Source organism: Aquila chrysaetos, chromosome 4 (genome assembly GCF_900496995.4).
Source record: "Aquila chrysaetos chrysaetos chromosome 4, bAquChr1.4, whole genome shotgun sequence".
NCBI lineage: Eukaryota > Metazoa > Chordata > Aves > Accipitriformes > Accipitridae > Aquila > Aquila chrysaetos.
Genome location: NC_044007.1, coordinates 10,111,611 through 10,131,998, shown reverse-complemented (window position 1 = coordinate 10,131,998; position 20,388 = coordinate 10,111,611).

The window sequence follows — 20,388 nt, the reverse complement described above, 5'->3', positions numbered from 1 at the left end:
GTTCCTCTCATTTCATTACCAGAGGAGACTCAGTGATGGGCTGAGATGTACTTCTCTATATTTTAGTTACCTTCCTCTCTTCGGATGGATGCCACACTTCCTTTCCAGATAAATGCCTGGCTAAACCAGGGGCCGAATTTTTCATTTACTGCCAGCAATAGTACTGGTGAGATGTGGCTTTTCATGACTGCTGCTCATGTGAGAGTTGCAGGCAGTCAGCTGGGGCTTGGCAGAGCTATTCAGCTGAGTTTGACTTCGCTACTAGCAGGATATAAGCTGCAGTGACACAAAGTTTGAAAGCTCATTTACCCTCTCTCGGATGCTTTTTGCAGGTCACTGAGACGTTTGCAGTGTGAATGTGGCTTGACAGATATCTCACTAATAACAGTTTCCTGGATGCGGAGATTCACTGTCCTCTTGCAAACACTAACTCACACTGCACCATGTCATTGTCTGTATTTCCAAGGCTTCTTCACAATAACCTCGTGTGACAATATTGTAATGAAGATTTGTACAGCTGTCTAGAGCAGTTGTTTTTTACGTTTTTGGTGCTTGCTTATTTCCCCGCTGTGTTTCTGAGGTTTTCTTCTTGCTGTACTTCCTTTTTCCCCTCCTTCTTATTCTGGGAAAGAGATCTGTGAAGAAGGTGAGTCATGTGCCACGTGCATGGAAAAGGGTCATGCTTACAGCCTCCTTCTGTTTTCCTGTCAGGGTGGTTGAGTCAAGAAGGAGCTTTGGTCTGGAAATGTTTTGTCGCCAGCAGAGCTGGGTCAGCGAGTTGTGAATGGAGAGGCTGCCGAAGCAAGAGCAGATCCTTCAATTGCCACCTGAAATGGATTGGAAACGGCAGACCACTGGCGTAGTAGCAATGACCTAATACGAAGGGTCTTTGGCCTGACTGGCAGTCAATTTGCTCCTCCATTTTTTAACTGTCTTGGCCCAGCACCTGGGGTCCTGTAGATCATGTTCCCTGGGGAACTGGTGTTGTGGACACATTTGACATTCGTGCCGTGCTGTGCCATGCCGCTTTTGCATGGTTTGGTCAGATGGCCGGGATGCTGTAGTCTGGTGTCACCTACAGCTGAGAAAAGCAGAAGAGGGTGGTTGTCTTGGGACTGTGGAGCAGTGCTGGTGCCTTCTGCTGTCCCTCTGCCTCCATGCTGGAGTGAAACCTGGAGGTCAGTGCTTAGCCTTCTCTGCTCTGGAAGGAAGCAGAGATGTGGAAAGGGAGGAGATCAAGAGAGATCAGGAAATCGGGTTGCTCCACAGCCACAGGGCTCAATGTGTTTTCCTTTTGGCCATGGCCAGGGTGTGCAGCCTGACGGAAACACCACCGGGACCTCTCCTGCTCTCAGCGTGACCCGACTTCCCATTCAAGGTGCAGCCAGGTGGTTTCTGGTGGGGCTGAAGATGGCAGGGACGGTTTCTCAGTGCTGTCCTGTGGCTGTGCAGGATGGGCCCAGGTCCCAGGTGGCCTCATGACGGTCTGCTAGCTGTCAGGGGAAAGGCAGATGCCTCTGATGGAGGAAGTAGCCCTGTCTGGTCTGTGTCCCGTCTGACGTATCTGGACTCATTTTGAAGAAGCTGGTTTTCATCTCGCGGCAGGCTCTGTGGTGCTTTACATGCTGCGCTTATTTTTTGGATTAAACAGGTGACACATGAAATCTAAACATGAGAGCTAGTGAAAGCTTCCGTCATCGTCTCTTGCTCTGTGCTAGATGCAAATTAGCTTGCCTAATTTCTCAGCAGCTGATTTGCCAGGGACGAGGAGGGCAGAAATGCAAATTAAAGGTCTGTAGACCTTTCCCCCAGCTGCTAGCACTGTCTGCCATGGTACCCACATGAGAAGAGCTCTGCCTCTGTGTCCTCTCCTCACCGCAGTGCCTGGAAGTACCACAGACTCCTGCAATGCTAAATAACATCTGAGGCCTTGCCCACGTCTCAGAGAAACTTGACCTAGTTTCTCCATCAAAACACCTGCATTACCAAGCTTACCTAAGCAGCAGATCACAGACTGAGCAAATCTTTAGGGTTTTTCTTTTTTTCCTCCTCAGAATTAAATTTAAAAAAACCCATGTGGCTGCCAAAGACTTATTTCAGTTTGATTTATTCTAAGCTGCCCTAAATATTTTGCTTTCCTCTTCTGTTGAGTGCAGTATTTTTTACTGCAGGCTCATGGAAACATCACAGAGATCTGGGGAAGACGGAGATTTCTGGATGTGCAAATGCAATGAGAAGCAATTAGGTGCTGTGGAATATGCCCATGATAATAATAACTACTGTGAGGTTTCTGTTAAGTTGGACCACACAGAAAGAATTAACAGAATTGACATTTATGTTACGTGTCATGATTAAGGTGCCCAATGTAAGTTAAGGTTTGACTGTAGTGAGATTAGAGGAGGAGAAAATATCCCTTCTGAATACAGAACACAGTTGCATGAAAGAGGTTCATGTGTGGAATGTGATTTTTTTTCCGGCTTCTTGGGCTAGGAACTTGGTTTCTTTAAAAATGTCACACTTGGATTCTGAAGTCCAGGTCTAAGATTTGGTATTTTTGATAATGTCCCAGGCCAGGGAATGGCAGAACAATGAAGACAGCAGGCCCCATCTTTATGGAGTACTTTGCCCCCATGTTGTCCTGGACTTTATTTCAAGCAAAGAAATTAAATAGTGGCCTGCAAAGAGGGAAGCAGAAGAGTCAGCCTGCACCTTTACTTGCAGGTAGGATAGGGATTTGTATTCATATTTCAGTGGGACTTCAGAAAGCTCAGCACTGATCTGGGTATTCTTTCAGTTATGTTGGCCTGAGACTGATATGATACAGCCCTACTGTTTTCCCTGGGTTTTTACCCCAGCCAAAGCACATCCCAGGTGAACTCTATCTCTGTGATGCCCTTCTGCCTGCTTAGTCACATCGGTGCTGGGTGCAGAGGTTTGGTCATTACAACGCTGCTCTGCTGGTCCCTGTTATAAATGCTCTTGCTGGAAAAATCTGGTCTTGTAAGGGTAAAGGCTGTTTCCCTCAAGGGAGTAGCTTTATTATATCAACGTAATGTAACTTTGCTGGTGTAGCTGCCAGTCTAAAAGGACTTGACTAGCAAGGCAGTCTTGGGGTAGAGGTAACCCAAGTCCTGCTTCTCTTACAGCAAGATGCACTGCAGTAGCCTGGTGAGGATGCTGGCAGATGTTGAATGTGATTGCAATGGACACAGAGTATTGCTCAGCCTTGGAGAATTTTTCCTCATGTTCAGCATGGTTTATTTTGGAGTTCGCTGCTGCCAGGAAGACCTCCAGTGGGGATGTAAGGTTTCTAAGGCAGATGTGGGGTGTCTTCGATCAGCATTTTGCTTATCTCATGCACCACCTGGTGTTAGACATGGCTTCTGAGGGCTACCTTTCTGTGGTCTGGTTATACAGAACAGCATCAGCAGTTACTTTATTTGGTGAAACTTATTTTGCCAGAGGAAAATTATGGCTGAGGTAAAGAGTGATGGGTTGTTTTTCCCTCTCTGTGTGTGACAAGTCTGCCCAAGGCTATCTGGCCACACTTCACAGCACGGCAGAGAGAACTTCCCTCTCGCTCACGAATTCATCCAATTGTCCAAGTTCTTCTTATGTTGTCCCAAGCTCATATGCCTCCCTTTTGTCTTTTAAGGCAGGAAGACTTGCCAATTCCCCACATGCGTGTGCTCACATGAGCACAGAGAAAGCACTATTTAATGCTCACATGCGTTATATTTAACAGCTGCACAGCTTTAGCAAAACAGGAGTCATACCAAAATGTAGCTCATTGTTTTTAATAAAAGGAATACCAGTCTTGCCAGATGTGGTGTATGTTTTTCCAAATGAACTAGAACAGTGTCCGCAGCTGAGTATGATATGGGCTTGTGCAATAACATCACTTGTTTTTGCATGCCCATGAATGGCAAGGCACAGACTGGCGTGTAATAGAAGACACAAAGGGTTTTTCCTCATGAGGACAGAATGAACTTGAAGGAAATGCAGTACAGGCTATTTGCTATACGGTTAACTCTAGCCCATGGATCAGGAGATGTTTCTTCCAGCAAAGACAAACAAGGCTGATGGTCTCCCTTATGATGGCTATTGTCATGCCACACTACTGAAAGCTGATGGGCCCAAAATATAGAGATCAAGCTGAATGTGGAAGATGGAGTTGAGGTTCTGGAGAGGGTTGCTGCCCTGTTCTCCTTGCAAGATGCGAACACCACAAACCGAACAATGTACAGAGTACACTGCAAACAAGGGATGCACATAGGTTCAGAAAGGTGTGTGAAGCTGAGCTGACCAGAGCTTTCCTCAAACCAAGAGAAGAGCTAGGAAACATCACTGATGTAGGACCAAGTCTTCACCAGCTGTAGACTGTAGCAGCACCATTGACTGTGCCTTGACCTTAAAGTACCATAGTGTTTCCTATGCTTTTTTTTGGCTTGAGCTATAGGAGACTCCAAATTTGTTTGACACGCTTGGTATGATATCTCTAAGTCATCCTGGAGCTCAGGTTGCATCTCCACAAAGAATTTCCCTCCCAGTGCCAAGGGTGGATGTGTGACTCCTTCCATGTGACTATTCCTGCTACTGTTTGACATCTCCATCCATTGGCAACCTCTGACATCTGGAATTTGCTGGGAGAGAAAAAACAAGTATTCTTATAACACATCACCTCTGAAAAGGTAGCCATAGTCATTCTCTTTCCTGTTTGACATTAGGATTTTGCTTAATGGAGAGGAAAGGAAGGATGTTAGGGTCAAGCAGGCTGCTTGTCCTCACCAAACAGTGTAGCCCCCATGTTGAGCTGCTTTAAGGCAGTTCTGCACATTGCAGAGCAGATGGGTCCTGGAAGAGGGAGTACATTCAGGGGAAGGCTAGGTACTACTGTGCTGTAAATAAACTTCCCTTTTAAACAGCTTGTTTCAGTGCTGGCTGTGGATAAACATCATCTTGTTTTAATCACTGAGTCTTATGGCACCAGCAGCACCCGCCGCAGCCACTTCAGGTCTTGATCCGGACATCATAAAAAAAATAAATATTTCCTCTCCTTGCTGGTACAGTGGTTCTGACTAAATGACTTCACAGCTTGAGAATGGATGCACTTAATTCACATGTAGCTGGGTTTATGATGTCAGTATGCTAATCTGGTTATTATCATCTTTTTTTTAAGGCTAGTTACCATAAGGGTAGCACAGGCAGGCCTGGCCACGGTGATTTCAGCGGTAGAGGAGAGTACATCCTAGCTCAGGCAGGAGCTAATTGCTTACAGGCAGCCTCGCTGCAGCCGGCAGGGTCCTAACTCCTCTGGCTCTCCATGCCTTCTCCAGCACAGCTCGATTTCTAGGATCAGACTTCGCATTTTGTGTATGTCTGTGAAAGCCATTCAGTGGATGAAAAAGAGAAATGTCTTATTTAGCCAAGACAAGGTCTTTAAAAAATGGGGTTTTGGAGGGAGATTTCCCTCATCTGGGCAAAGGCATCAGTTCAATGTTTGGCTCAGACGAGGGACAGGCGAGTCCTGGGGCTGGGAGTTCAGACTCTGCCAGAACCAAGTGATTCTTCATCAGGGGTTTAAATGTCGCTATGTTATCTGAGATTCTTCTTAGACTTGTCATCAGAGGCATAATTAGCAGGAATCACGTGTGACTCCTCCTCCATTCTGGTCCCTTGGGGAATTTGTGTGTGTGCTTTCCATTTCTGTCACATCACATCATTGCCTACCAGAGCAACTTGGAAGAAGTTTACTGGGAGTGGGAGTGTGGCTTTAGAGAACCTCAGTGGCCCCACCGCCCAGGTCTTCCCTTTGAATGCTCCCAAGTAGCAGCACCAGGGAAATGCTCTTGCCATACCAGCACGCTGTCAGTGCAGAAGTGACCTGGACTTTTCTTGGGTTATAAAAGTCTTGGCTGTTCTCATTGATGCTGAAGTCCATGGAGTTTTCTATTTTCATGTTGTTTCCTGTGTCTTCATCATGGCATGGCAGCCCAAACATCAGGTTTGCTCTACCAGGACTGCCTTGAGAGGTGCTTGAATCCCAGGACGGATGACTCTGCCCTTCACCCACCTTCATTTTTATTCTGCAAGCTGATAAGTCAGTATAAGAAGATTTTAGTTTGTGTTCAGAACCTGGAGCAAGATTTTGAAATGAGTTGCATACACAGCTTTCTCCATAGTAACTTACCCATTGTCCAGTGCAGAGCAGCACTTAGCCTTAGGTTGTGTATGTTCCCATTTTATGACAATGAAAGAGGCAGCAACGTGAAAAGATACTGAGCTCTTTAGAGCAAATGTTTCATAATTGTAGGCCATGACAAAATAAAAGTCACTAGAAAATTCAGACTGCACAATCCATAGCTCAGAAGTCAGCAGCTACCAAACACTGAGAATTAACATCTCCTGCACAGGCAGCGGGCTGGTGTGACTGAATGATGACATAAACACAAAAGAGTAAACCTATTACTTTAGCTGCAGATACTGCTCAGTAAAGTTTTTCCTATTAGTTTTTTTCACTATGTTCATTGTCATAATAGTCAGTTATCTGATTACTTGCCTGCATTTTTCTTACAAATTTACTACTGTTCAAGGCACAGTACATTTCTGATACTGATTTTGGAGCCTATGATTATTGTTCATCAATTTTTCACCCAGAAGACCACCCTTCTTTAGTTCAGCCCTGGAGTGGATCTGTGCACCTCAAGGGTATGTTATAACTCTTGACAAACATTTTGTCTATGGAAACGCTGTAGGAGAAACAGGTCCGTCATGCTTATGTGCTGGACATGCAAGGGGGAAAAGTATGGCAGGAATATCACTACCGTCCAGGTAAAATGCATGTATGTAGCTGTAACAAGCCACACTAATGTTGGTACTTCAGGCATCTTTACATCAAGTGCATGATTTCTTCTAAAAAGTGTAAGAAAGCAAAGCCTGAGAAAATTTCCAAGGAAAATGTACATAGAATGAAATGCAACTCTGCAAGGAAACAGAAACCAAGCTCCAGTAATGGAACAAATGTATTGCTTGAGGGGTAATATGTGATAATATAGGTAAAGACCAGGCCATTTCATTTACTGACATTGGACAGAGTTAAGAATATGCAACTAAGCTTTATTTTTATTGTAGTCCTAAGGTAGTTATTTTTAATTATTTAGCTTATTAGATCATTATTTAAAAATGAGTTAAGTATTTTTAGGTACTTCTGATTTTACACCACCTACTCACAGAGCTTTCTTGTTCTTACATATCTGTATAGATTTTTTTGTAACAAAAAAAGTAAAGATGCTCTTATAACTCAGGAAAGAGGTCTTGGAGCCATCATTGACAGCTCTCTGAAATCGTTGACTTAATGTTAAGTGGAAACGAAGAAAGTCAATAAAATGCTGGAGCTTATCAGGTAGGATATTGCCATCATCATGACAAAGAGTCATTTTGCTGCTACATTTTTGGTGCTCCCTGGCTCTGAGTCTCATGTGTGATCCTGGTTTCTGCAACTCAGTGACATTAAAGAGTTAGGGGAAGCGGTGAGGAAGGTGAACAAAATAACCTAGGGACTGGAGAAGGTGCCTTATGAGGAGGCACTAGAAAGGCTGGGTCTTTTCTGGCTGAAGAGAAAACTGGAGGAGGGGATATGGCTGGGATTGACAAGATCAGGGAGGTGGTGGGCAGCGTGACTGCAGAACGGTTACTGACCACATCCCACAATACTGGAACTACCTGATACTCACTGAAACCAGTAGACGATCTTTTAAAAACACATAAAAGAAAGAATTGCTTTACATAGGGTGTACTGAACTTCTGGCATTGCTGCTATGGGAGACTGTGAAATAGTCCATGAACAGCAACCAGAGGGAACTTGAACATCCCTATTCCAGTCAGTGTCGATGCTGGGGGAGTGTGAGGGAAATAAACCACAGATAGTATCTGGGCTTGTGTGTTCTCCCTAAATAGCATCTCCTACTGTCACTGGTGGAATAGATGGATGATAGATCTGACACAGCAGGGTATTTCTAATGAGCTTATGCTCTTATGCAGAGACAGCTGATTCATTTTGACTTCTGAAGAAAACCAGGGAAATTTTGAGCTAAATGGAGGCAATTTCAGGGAGAATTTCGTAGAGATATAGATGACTTTAAATAGAAGCTTAGTACTGAAAAAAATCAGGCATCTTTAAAAATCATGTTACCTCTTAATAGGCATTCTACATAGCATGCATTTCATTTTATATATCGTAGAACCGTAGAGTAACTGGGGTTGGCAGAGACCTCTGGAGGTCTCTCAAAGCAGGGCCAGCTTCAAAGTTAAAGTTGCCCGTTGTCCCTTTGCAGTACACCTTTGAGAAGTCTGTCTCTGTCTTCTCTGTAATGCTCCTTTTAGGAATATAATAATTCAGCGAGCAGTATAAAAGTGATGTGAAATTTTTTCCATGTGTATTTCAGCAATGGGCTGTGACCTTGCATTAATCCAAGTTTCCTGTGGATGGCTACATTTTCTATGAGTGTTCCCTTCCCATCTCTCTTCCCCACAGGACTTTCTCAGAGCAAGTGTTGAGTGAATAACTCATTTCCTTGGAAAATGCACACCCCTTTTTATAGCAAATTCCTACAGAAACATAAAGAGGAACCTCAGGTCTCAGAACTGCTTCCTCTTTTCTCTCAGACTTCTGCTATAAAGGTGGTGAGAAAACAAAGACTGATTCTGATCTGTTCTGTACTCTCCTCCTCCTTGTCCTGGAAACGATGAATGTGCATGGGCTGGTCCATAGCACATGTAGGAGGGAAAACTGTCAAGACTACTTTTTTAAATAATGCCCTGACAAGGGAGAAGTGGAGCTGCACCTTCCCAGGGTCTTGCCAGGATATCAGTGTAAACAGGAGTTCAAGGTAGCTGGAGAAAGGGGAACATGCAAGCTGACCACAGATCACGTCTCTTGAGTGTAGGACGTGATGATGGCTGGCTTTTGAGTAAAACAGGCAAGGAGAGGAAAAGGCTTTTTATGACTTTCTACTGTAAAAGCACACATATGGACTTCTGCAGACAAGACAGCACTGTCCCAAGGACTGTGAGAAAACACATAAATTGCTCTGTGTTGTGCCTCTCATTAGCCACTGATGGAGGGAGTGAGAAGCAGGTATTCTTGACCCTAAAATCCTGCTTTCTATGGCCAGGCACTAGAGATACTCTGCAGTGAGCCACCATCATGGCAGAATCCGTACATTCATCTGTGAATATAGGACAGCCATCACCTTAACGTTTTAGTGTCGCTAGACACCGTGGCTCTATAAATTCCATGGGGATTATTATATAGGGTCCAATTCCACAGCAAATTGAAGGTGCAAGACAAAAGCACTTTGAGCAGCTAAGCTGGGTAACAAGAGTAGTGAGACAGGATTCAGTGTATGCTAGCAGTCAGGATTTGTCCCTTGAGGGCTCCTATTTGGTCTGTTGGCATGCACAAAATGCTGTACTGCCATGAGGTGTTTGCTGCCCATGTTTGTGCTTGCTGGAGTGGGCCAGTATCTCCAGCTCTATGGTGAAATGCCACTTGCTGGACCAGAGGGCAGGACGTTGCTTTGAGAAACATGGAGGTATTGCAGAAGCAATGATGGCCCTCTCAAAGTGGCTGCTAGCATTCGCTGCAGAGTGGTGCTGCTGGAAGTAATAACACTTAGCACTGACACAGCACTTCATCCAAACATTGGGTAATTAATCTGCAAAGCAGCAGGAGATGCTCTTTGCGACTGGTTCTGTAAGCACAACTAACGAACTAGAGTGAAGAAAGCTATTAAAAACCATGCTCACATCCAAATTGTCCCTTAGCAACTAAAGAAAACCCTCCAGAACTTACCATGTCCTCTTTGTTTTATTAGCCCTCTTAATATTCAAATGAAGAGAAAGTTTTCCAGAGCCAGTCCTCAGCCTGCCCAGCTTGCAGAAGTTTGGCGGACTTCAAAGGAGCTGTAACAATTTATTGTGGCTCTTACTCCAGACATTTTGTGAGGATGAATACATATTCTATCTGGAAAATAGTTCACTTATAAAGATTATAGTATAGCCCAGTTAGCAGAACACTGTAGATTATCTGTTTTTATAGATTTACGTCCTTCCCTCCCTTGACTCTTTGTAGTTTGAAACTTTGGAAACAAAATTGCTTTTGCTACTGAGTTCATGTTCCAGTTAGCAAGCACTGACTGCTTTTTTCCCTCCCCCAGTGAAGCTGCACAAGATGAGCCGTGGGAGGAAGGAAGGAGAGGTTTGTGGTTACGGCTCAGATTTGGAAGCTGGGATGCCAGGGCTCTGCTGCTGGTCCTGTCCTCTGTTTCCATGCGACTCAGAGCAAATCATGTAACTTGCTTTCCAAAGTGCTCCGTGGTATTTACTCAGTGCACCATGTCACTGCATCCCGTGACTGCGTCTCCTGGCTGGTATCAAACAAATTATTTTCACTGTTTTTATATAAATTTCTCCAAATGACCACACCCATGTTTTGAAGGCAAAACCTTCAGGGAGGGTAATGATTTGGCCTCCTACGGAAATGTTGGGTTCTCATTCTGGTGAGGGTGCTTCCTCAAGAGTCTGAGGTTTAATTCCCAGGGGTAAAAGCCAGACTGCTTTAGGTCCAAATCCTCAGCACCCATGGGACACGGGTGACTGTTATTGTGCATTTTGAGCTGTGTTTACAAGGGAGTGTAGCTGCGGCAGCCCTTGGTTTAGGTACTCCAGCTCTTCATGCCGTGTGGGCAGCTATGGAGAACCAAGTCCTTGGGCAGAGCATTCTCAGAAACTGGTAGGATTAAGCCTCATCTCTCACTGGTGAGGGCAAATCACCTCAGGCAACAAAATAATTTTAGAGTCTTATCCCTGAGCTTCCTGGGGTGGGGGTAAGCAGTGACTTGCAGCACAGCAAAGGCTCATAGGAAAGAGAAATAGTAGGATCTTTGTTCCAGTAGCATAACGGCATAGGTGTGGATCTGGGATAGATTCCTGCATCAGTGTGTGTCGTTGCTTCATATAGCAGAAGTGCTTTGGACAAGAGAGGTTAAAGTCATGCCATCCAATCGGCTGCTGTGGTTCTCTTCTGGATGGTGAGAGACGGTAGCTCAAAATCACACAGTTAAACTGGCAATAAGGAAAAGTGTCAATGGAGAGATTTATGCTGTCTGCCATAGTGGCAACTCCACAAGCCACTGGAGATTACCAGGCCAAAGGTTTCTCTTAGGGTTTTGTTTCTTAATACCATCCTCTGAAGTTTAGCTGCTTTTCAGACTCCACCCAAACATGTATTTTCCTTCTATGTGTACTCATTGCGCCCTTGTGGACTTAGTAAAGCCTTTTCTACTCCCTTTCTGGGGGAGGATATTTAGAGTTTTCAGTGATCCTAAGGTAGTCCCTTTTGGTCTCTTGGTGTTGCTGTAATTTTCTGAATTTCCCTCTAATCTGTCAACACTTCTCTATTACAACTCTAATGATACCTAGCACATATAATAGCTAACAGAATAATTCAGGAGTGGTTGCTCCCTCCCTTTGTCACCAAACCCGAAAGTGGGAAAATACTTTCCCAAAGGATCTCGCAGTAAAAATGTGGAGTAGCAAAGCACAAAGTGCTACACAGACCATTATAAGTGGTCTAACCACTTCAATGACAGCTATTTATGTGGCTGAGAGAAGGTCATCGAGCTTTATAGGAAAAGTGAGCTCTGAAGGAGATACAGAGAAATGAAGGACACTGACCATGGAGGGAGAAGGGAGGTGGAGACCAGCTGGGATCATGGTCAAGATGCCAATCTGGTTGGGTGTTTGGGCAGGCATAGTGAAGCACAGGCAAACCACTTTTTTTTTTGAGTGGGAATAAGTGTGAATGCACTTTAAAAGCGGACCCCAGGGCGCTGGTGAGGGACCTGGGATGGGCTCAGCTGGGTGAGGTGCAGAGACAGGTGAGGCACAAATAGGACAGGTTTTTGCTTGGCTCCTCTTGCTCTCAATTTGCCTTTTTCCATACTGCATCCAGGACTGTGATTAAAGTCTGTCACATGCTGTTTCCCCACTCCTGCTCCCCATGGGGACAGAGCTGCATTCCTGGGAGCAGGGTTTGTTTTGATGGGCTTCCTGATGTCCTTAAACTGGTTGATTTTATCCATGTAAACTTCTCATTTTCTGTTACTTGCTGTTTCTTTAAGAAGAAAGCTATCTCTGTGGTTGCCATGGAAAGCCCTGCATATCTCATGAGACTGAACCACAGAATATATAGTACAGCCACAGAAAATATCTGGAAATATGTTCGCCCGAGAGCTGCAGTCCTCAGGAGTTTGGCAGCCTTGTAAATGGAGATGCCCCAGCTGGGAAAGGGAATTTCTTTTCCCCAGGCAGCTAATGTAGGCATGGGGATGGGACGGTGCCTGGAAATCCTTCGCCCCTGTTACAGGGGCAGGGGAGAGCTGGGGAGCAGGTTGGGGATGTTGGGATGGCACGGTGCCATCGCCGCTGCGGAGCAAGCTGGCGGCAGGGCAAGGACCGTGGCTGGAGCGTGAGCACATCAGTGCCTCTGCATCCCGCTCACCTCCGCCAGGCAACAGCTTCTAAAGCCTGACAACAAAAATGCACACAAACAACGTGCACAATCCCTGCTGCTCCAACCGCTAGCTAAAGAGCTGATTCCCACACCTTCCTCTAATCTAAAAACCACAGTTTCCCCTCGCTTCAGCTGCCAAAACCTACAAGTTCCCCCACAACTTCCTTAACACAATGCCGTGTTTCATGCTGAAGTGAAACTTGGAAATGAAAATCAATTGGGATGAATATTGAATTAAAGATAGTGGATTGATTGAACTATCCATTTTCATTTATTTATTTTTTAAAAAGCCCGTTAAGAATGCCACAATCAATGATAAGATTAGGGGGTCTGGAACAGAACTGAGGCCAAGCTCTGCTTTAAGACTCCCAAACTGTCCTCTACCTCTGCCAATTTTTTTATTTTTATTTTAAAGTGAACATTACTGGCTTATTTTTCCAACCCAAGAGTTAAAGAGAAAGTTCAGGCGTTAAAAAAAAGAAAAAAGGAGAATTAAAAAGGCCAAACATTCAAATATTCACATTTCAGCAATCTCTGAGGATGGATTCATTAATATTCTGCTGTCTCTGGGCTCAACGGCAAACAAAATGTCGTTTTAATGCACAGATTTGCCTGAAAGCAGTTTAGGGACACTGAATCCCCTCCCTGGTTTGTGAGCAGGACTCACAGGACTTGGGGATGGACCAGCTTTACAACCTTCTCCCACCCCTACAGTACAGCTGCCTCTGACCATGCTGTAGCTCAGGTTACCAAACATTTCCACCATAAGTGTCTGCTTTTAAAATACAGCCGTTTTTGCTGAGAGTCTATCAAAACCAACATTTTCTAAAAAATGCCAACTAAGGTAGTTCTGCTGTTCCCAGGAGTCAGGTTGGGGACACATGGCACAACCCGGGTTCACTTCGCACGAGTCTCCAGCTCCTGGAAGGTGCTTGAGATGCCTCGTGTGCCCAAAGATGATGAAGCATGAATCAGGGCCCCATGGGGAGCAACTTTGTGGGTCTGAAAGGGACCGGTTTGCTCAGAAATAATACAGCTTCCTATTTCTGCAGTGCTTAATGCTTTGCACACGCTGAAAAACTCCTCGTGCCAAAGAGCCACACACAGGCCACCACTTCAGGGGTGTTCGGGTGTCACTGAAATTAATTGTAAAAGCTGGCAAAGTCCCCATTACTGTTCTTGTTCCTTATCTTAAGCCAGCTGCTGGGCCTTTCATACACACAGGAAGGTCACGTTGTGGCTTAGCACCTCCTCAGCCCACCTCAGCTCCTGCTCTAGTTCTCCTCCACAAGGTCTTTAGCATATACTTTGGTGAAAAGCAAACTCTTCTCACTCTTCAGCCAAGCTTTTCTGCTGGTGCTTCTGTTGTGCTCCTACATCCACATCTAGCCCACACATGCTGTTGTTGGCCCTGAAATCCCTGCAGGCCCTCAAACCCCTGAACCTGCCTTGCAGCTACCCCCCCTTGGCTCACAACGTCTCATTGGGAACGGTTGGCCCAGCTTCTGAACATGAACGAGCTGTTTAAATTTGCACTTTGAATTACCCAGTTTCTTCTCCAGACTGAACACTTCACAGTTTCCAGAGTCCTAATTTCTTCTTCAGGGCTTTCTCCCACCCTGGGCTGTGGGTGGTTCCCGGTAGATCTCAGCAGGTACAGCCTCGCTCCCAGCTCCATCCAGGACCAAGGCACAAGTCTCTCTGCAAATCCCTCCCCTGTACTTTCAGGCTGTTATTCCAGGACCATGCTGATCTGCATCAGGCTCTCTCCCACAAGTGCATTTCCAGTACATTAGCCAGAAAGCAGAGTTTTTGTGGGCATAGGAGAAAGGACGACAAAGCTTCTTTTGTAATATTTGGTCCACTTTAATCAAGTCCCACTGCTATGCGATGCCTCAACTCTGGCCCGAGCCCAAACTCACCAGCTGGAAGATGGGTGAGTGGGCACAGAGAGGGCTGGATGCTGCTCCCCCTCCAAGGATCAGTTTGTGCAGCGAGACGCTCATTTACTACCCTCAGTTTTTGTAAAGTTGAGGAAAAAATGAGTGCTCTGAGGTTGGCTTGTGACAATTTACTTTCAGTTTCTAAAGAGTTTCACTAAGAAAATACTTTTTACTGAACCTGGTAATATGACTGCATTATGAATGAGGCCTGAAAAACCGTTTTCAGAAATGCTTTAATACCAGTTTAAGAGCAAACTGAAACAATGCAAATATTTTGCAAATAATATCATCAAGTTCTTTGCAAGTGCTCTGCAGGGAAAATCTGTTTTGTGTTTGCGGCCAAAGATTTGTCACATAAAACAATACTTGGTACCTAGAGCGACAGCCACACCCAGCGCGATGCACAGGTTCGCCATTTGCAGATACAGACTCAAGCTGGAAAATTTTGCAAATTGAGTATTTTCCTTGTTTCACATTTCAATAAATCTCCCTCCCGTCTCCACCTTCTGGGTTTAAGGGTGCTCATGGCCATCACATGTAGGTCAGAAATTCCCCCTGTTAGAAGCTGGTTAGTCTTTGACTGCGTTAAAAGCCATTTCACCAACTTGCAACCACTCTCTCCTTATAGTAGCACCGATAGCGTCTTGGTACTCCCAGCAGTAACTAGCAGTGCTGGGCTGTCCCTCTCCCAGGCTGGAGAACAGCATTACCAGAAGCACGCTGCACAGTGGAATTCAGCAAAAAAGCTCCATATGTTGTACGCAAAAGAAAACATTACTTTTGGCACAACTTTTTGCGCCAGAAGCCAATTGCCACCAGAATACAGATGCAGAACTTGCCAGAACAAACCTAATTGCAATACTTGGGAGGTGTTTTATATTTTTCTTCCTAACTGTGTCCAGGTGTGTTGAATTGTTTGAGGGAAATTCATGGTGTTGAGAAACAGAAAAAGGCTAACTGTTTAACTAATGATGGGAGCAATACATTCTGCTGATCCAGAATCTCTGAACTGGTGTTGTACTTTGTTGTCTCTACTTTAAATAGCATAAATCTAAATAAACAACATTACATGTAAGAGCTGCTTCTGAGATGCTCGCTGTTGGAGTTTATGGATTCATTAATATATGAATTAATGGATTATTTCTGAGTAAGGCACTAATAGGTAAAAAGAAAAATAAGGGAAAATAAGGTAAAGATTAAATGAAAAAAATCCAAATACTTAAAATAAGGCTTTCAGTCAAACACAATTATTTTTAGGATTTTTGATCCACAAAGTATTTTCATTATTTTGACTTTTCATTTTGGTTCAGTGTATTTTTCTGAATTCCTGAAAATATTTGAGTGAACATTTTCTCTTATCAGTTGTAACAATTATTACAAATGGGATAACTGAGCAATGAAATATGCTGCAAATAAGATATAAATCTCCGAAGTCCTCCTCCTATAGTAGTTTCTTCACTGGTACCATGGAGATAACCACAGTCTGTTTCCATTGCCAAATATTTTGCAATTTGCCAGCACACACAGAGCTCTACTTAAGAACTGAAAAGTGCTGTTGTTACCAGCAATGCCTGAAGAATAAAGAATGAAAACGCTGTAGGATGGGCGAAAAGGAAGAGCCAAGAGAAATATGAAAGGTAACTGTTTTCTTTATTTGCATGTGGATACACAGAAGCTGTGCACACACAGGCACTTTTCACAAAGCTTATTCAATCACATGAAAAACTCATTGAGTTCAATAGCTTATTTCAGTTTCATTAGCTACCAAAAATGCATGCATGCATCTTCCTAGGATGGCCTCTTCAGGTATCAAGAAGTCATTAAAAGACAGTTCCTAACTCTATTAAATAGGTATTGCGGTTTTTAAACTGATGATTTTCTTTACCTGTGAAATGCTCTGTTTGCAGACTGTGCTGAAATGTGATATGGCCCTACACATGCACATCAGCTTTATCTCAGAAATAACCCTGCTCCTCAATAAGCAAAAGAGAAAAAAAATCAACAACTTCCAACATTAAGACACTGAATATAGAGGCCTAGCCAGAGAAAAATATTTTTAAGACAGTGAGGAACTCCTCTTTCCTCACACATCAGGGATGGGTTTGGTCGTACGCTGTAAGCAGAGAGGCTGGTCGCAAATAAAGCCACGGACTTCAGCAAAGCAGCGGGTAATTGCCTGTTGAGTCTCAGATTCTCTCGTTTCACAAAATGGGTTACGTGACCACAGGGAGACAAAAGGGAGGAAAATTGCAGGCGAAAACAGTTAAAAAGCTAATAGAGAGATCTTCTGCACCCGCTCTGCCCATGAAGCTGCTGGCTGCGGTGCTCCCATCGCCTGGCTGCTGGGTCGCAGTAAATAGGATGCCGGGGAGGGGGATTTCACTCCGTGCAGTGCCAGGGGGGTGGCACGCTGCCAGCTGACACCACCCCGGTTTTCATACCTGAATTTTTGGCGGGGTGGGCGGAATTTGAATTGCTGAGGGGCTGTGTAGCAACCTGGCATGCTGCTGCTGTCCCTAGTCAAAGTGAGCTAATATTGAAGTGACAACAATTGCTTGGTATTTTGGCATTGGTTCATTTTATCTTTCTAAAGCATTCCCTGGAAAAAAAATACATTCACCTCCTTCAAACTACAGATAGAGGTAGGAAAGCACAGAGACTGCAGTCCCACTATGGGGACTGTGCATTAACATACCACCCAGCAGCACTAATTTTGATTGAGGCCGAGCATAGAATAAACAAGTACGAGAACCACTTTTCCATTGAATTAGCTGGGCACCCACCATGAAGTTCAGGCCGGCTCTGTGTTTTCATGCTGAGTTCAAGCTTGGCTTTGGGATGACAGAGGTCTGTCATCAAGTTAAGCAGTGGAAGCAAGTGATAACTTTTTTCAGCCTGAAGCCTGTCAGGGTGAAGTCAACCTACTCACAGTTTTTGAACAAATTTGAGATGGCAGAGTGAGTTTTTATCAGATAAATGTTTTGTATTATGAAGCTGCAGTGGTCTTTATTTGATACCAGGTGTCCTAAAGCTGGATTTATTGTATGGTCAAGCCTTGCTTCCAGTGATTTCTGTGTCATTTGTAGTTTTTCTTTGGAATTCACAGAGGTTTTGGTTTTCTCTGAGAGTTGAATCAGACCTCTGATCCAAGTAAATGACAATCCATTTCAGCCTGTTAGCTCTTACAGTAGTGACTCTACCTGGTTTGGAAAATGGCATGGCAAAGTGAATAGTTCAGGAGTATGTTTGGTAGAAGCTGTGTTAGGAGGATCAATGCCTGTGACAATCGTTTCTGTGGCGAGATGGAAGGCTTTCAATTGCAAGGCTGCCTCTGCTATGTTTCTCTATCATTAAGTCACTTAAAAAGACAAGCAAAATATTGATTCTAATTTTTCTTAAATACAGTTGGTGCATTTATCACAACATTTTGCCTTTTCCTCTTGTTTGGTTTTGTTCCATGTCTTTCTTGGTTGCGTAGGTTTCTGCATTTCTACGGGCTGTCCTTTGACTAGTGCTGTCACAAAAACTCCAGCTCTTTCCTCCTTCAAGAATAGCTTCAGATATTTATACCATAATACAAAGTCTATGCTGTACGCTCCAGTCTCTGGTGCCATTTCTACCTAATGTGCATGGTGTTGAATCAAAGAATGAAAATATTCATGCTTTTTATTAGACATTCCATGCAACTATATAAACCAGATGCAATGATTTTTTTAATTTTTTTTTTTTTTTTAACTTTTCTTCCTCCACCCAGCATTTTCTTTCCATTTTCACAGGAAAACTCTCTAGGAGAAGATGAACAGAAACCCAGCTGCTTCCTGTGTTTCCCTGGAGGGCCTAAAATACCATGGTATTTCAGCAGATGATACCATGGTAACATCAAGGATGATGTTAGGATCTAGGCTGAGATAGACCATGTTGTTTTCAATCTGGATCAGGCTTTGGGGTTCCTCGCTTCCAAAGAGCATCATGAGGGATAGCCATTGAGTTAAGAAGGCCAGGGTTGGGCCCCCACTGGTGTACAAGCACAGACAATGGTCCAGACCAAGGTGTTTCCCTGGAGTGGTGTGGACGCCAACTTGTAGATCCACACTGTACCTCCAGAAGCTCACTGTCTTCTTACTGGCTGCACAGGCGACAGCAGCACAGAAGGAAGGATAACACAGAAAATCAAAGTTGAAGTACCCATGGAAACACACTGAGATCTTACTGAAGGTGTCAGAAAACCACCGTGATGAGATGTGCACACATTTTGGAGACTGGCAGATGTTCCTCAGGACACATCTTCCTGTGTTGTTCTTTATCTGACAAATCCTTGAGGTTACCAAGTTTCCTCTGTCACTCACTCAGGGTAGCACAGATTCAGTTAGTGCTTTGCATTTTTTTTTTTTCTTCCATGCTGTTTGCCCAAATTTTTGAGAATATTTTAAGAAGAGTTAATGTTTACAGTGCTGCTCAGGCTTAGTGTCCAGGATGTGAAGACAAGCAGGCTGGATAGTAACAGACTTTTCAAAACCAGCCTGGAAAAATTTTGTGGATGTGCAATTTGGGCGTTCAGATCCAGATCCTCTCGTACCACTTTAGCAATGCCTGAGTGAAACTATGCAACACTGTCTTAAAAGGAAGGGCCAGGCCTGGGGTGATGAAGTCACTGGAGGTGAAAGAACAAGAAGTGCTGGTGTCTGGAGTGACCGTCTGCAACCCTCCTCTGCACTGCCTTCCACCCACCCCAGCAGCTCCAGAAAACGGGCTGCAAATGCTCAAGGGAAGTTATGAGACTTAGAAGGCTATAATCTGGAATGGCTCTGGGCACTTCAGCAATGCTGAACGAGAATAAAACCAAAATGTTAACTGAAGAGAAATATCCATTTGTCACCCTCCCTAGAAATGTTTCTGAAGAGCAGATTTCCTCTGCACAGAAGATCAGGAATTCAAATGCCGTCCCACTGGAGAAAACAAAATGAAATATCCTTCAGATAAGCCTGGATAACTCCAGAGCCAAAGGTCACCCTTGCCCCTCAGGTGCAGGTGGTGATCGCTGAGACCTACAAGCTGCTGGAGTGGCTGCAGGGTTGAGCCCTGTGTGACAGACCCTGATCCTCAAAGCTGATGTGTGACTGTGTGGGTCACGTGAGGAAGGAGTGCTGGAGAGGGCTGGAAAAAACCAAGGCAGCTCTCGCAATCACAGGCAGAGTCATTCCTAATAGGTGGGCTCCGGTGGCTCTGACTTCAAACGACTTTTTGAAAGCAAGTAGTTACCTCATGATCAGAAATGATACATCTAAATTCCTCTTCTGCCTTGAGGCTTATTGATGTTTATTTCTTGATGTTGGTTCAAATATTAATGAGATCTCTCTCCTGTATCCCTCAAGGGCTGAGCTTGCTTCGCAGCCTTCTCCTTAGCTGAGTCTCTCACCTCTAACGTGGCTAATGATGCAGTTACTTTGGGATGTCTTGCCCCCTCCCAGATTTGGTTGAGATTGGCCTGTGGGCTCAGAGGATGAACACAGAGACACACGCAGATCGCGAGTGCAAGCAAAGTTGGGTCTTCAGAAAATCCAGTGATAGTTGTTAAACAGAGCTGGCTGTTACAGCAATGCCAAAGCCCACTGGCTCAACCAGGTTCCTCAGGAAAATGCAACAGAGCTGGGTGTTAACGGGGAAACTAATGGATAAAACCAGCCTGAATGTATGGCCGGAGTCAGGGATGGTGTAGGAGCACGGCAGGCCAGGTCGAGGAGGGAGGCTGTGATCTTGGGCCATGGCCCCTTTCTTACTAATGCTATGCTCTGCCTCAGCATCAGGTTGCTGTCTCCACGGCACATCGTGCTCCCTCCTCCATGCCCAGCGGGCCCCAAAAGCCAACAAACG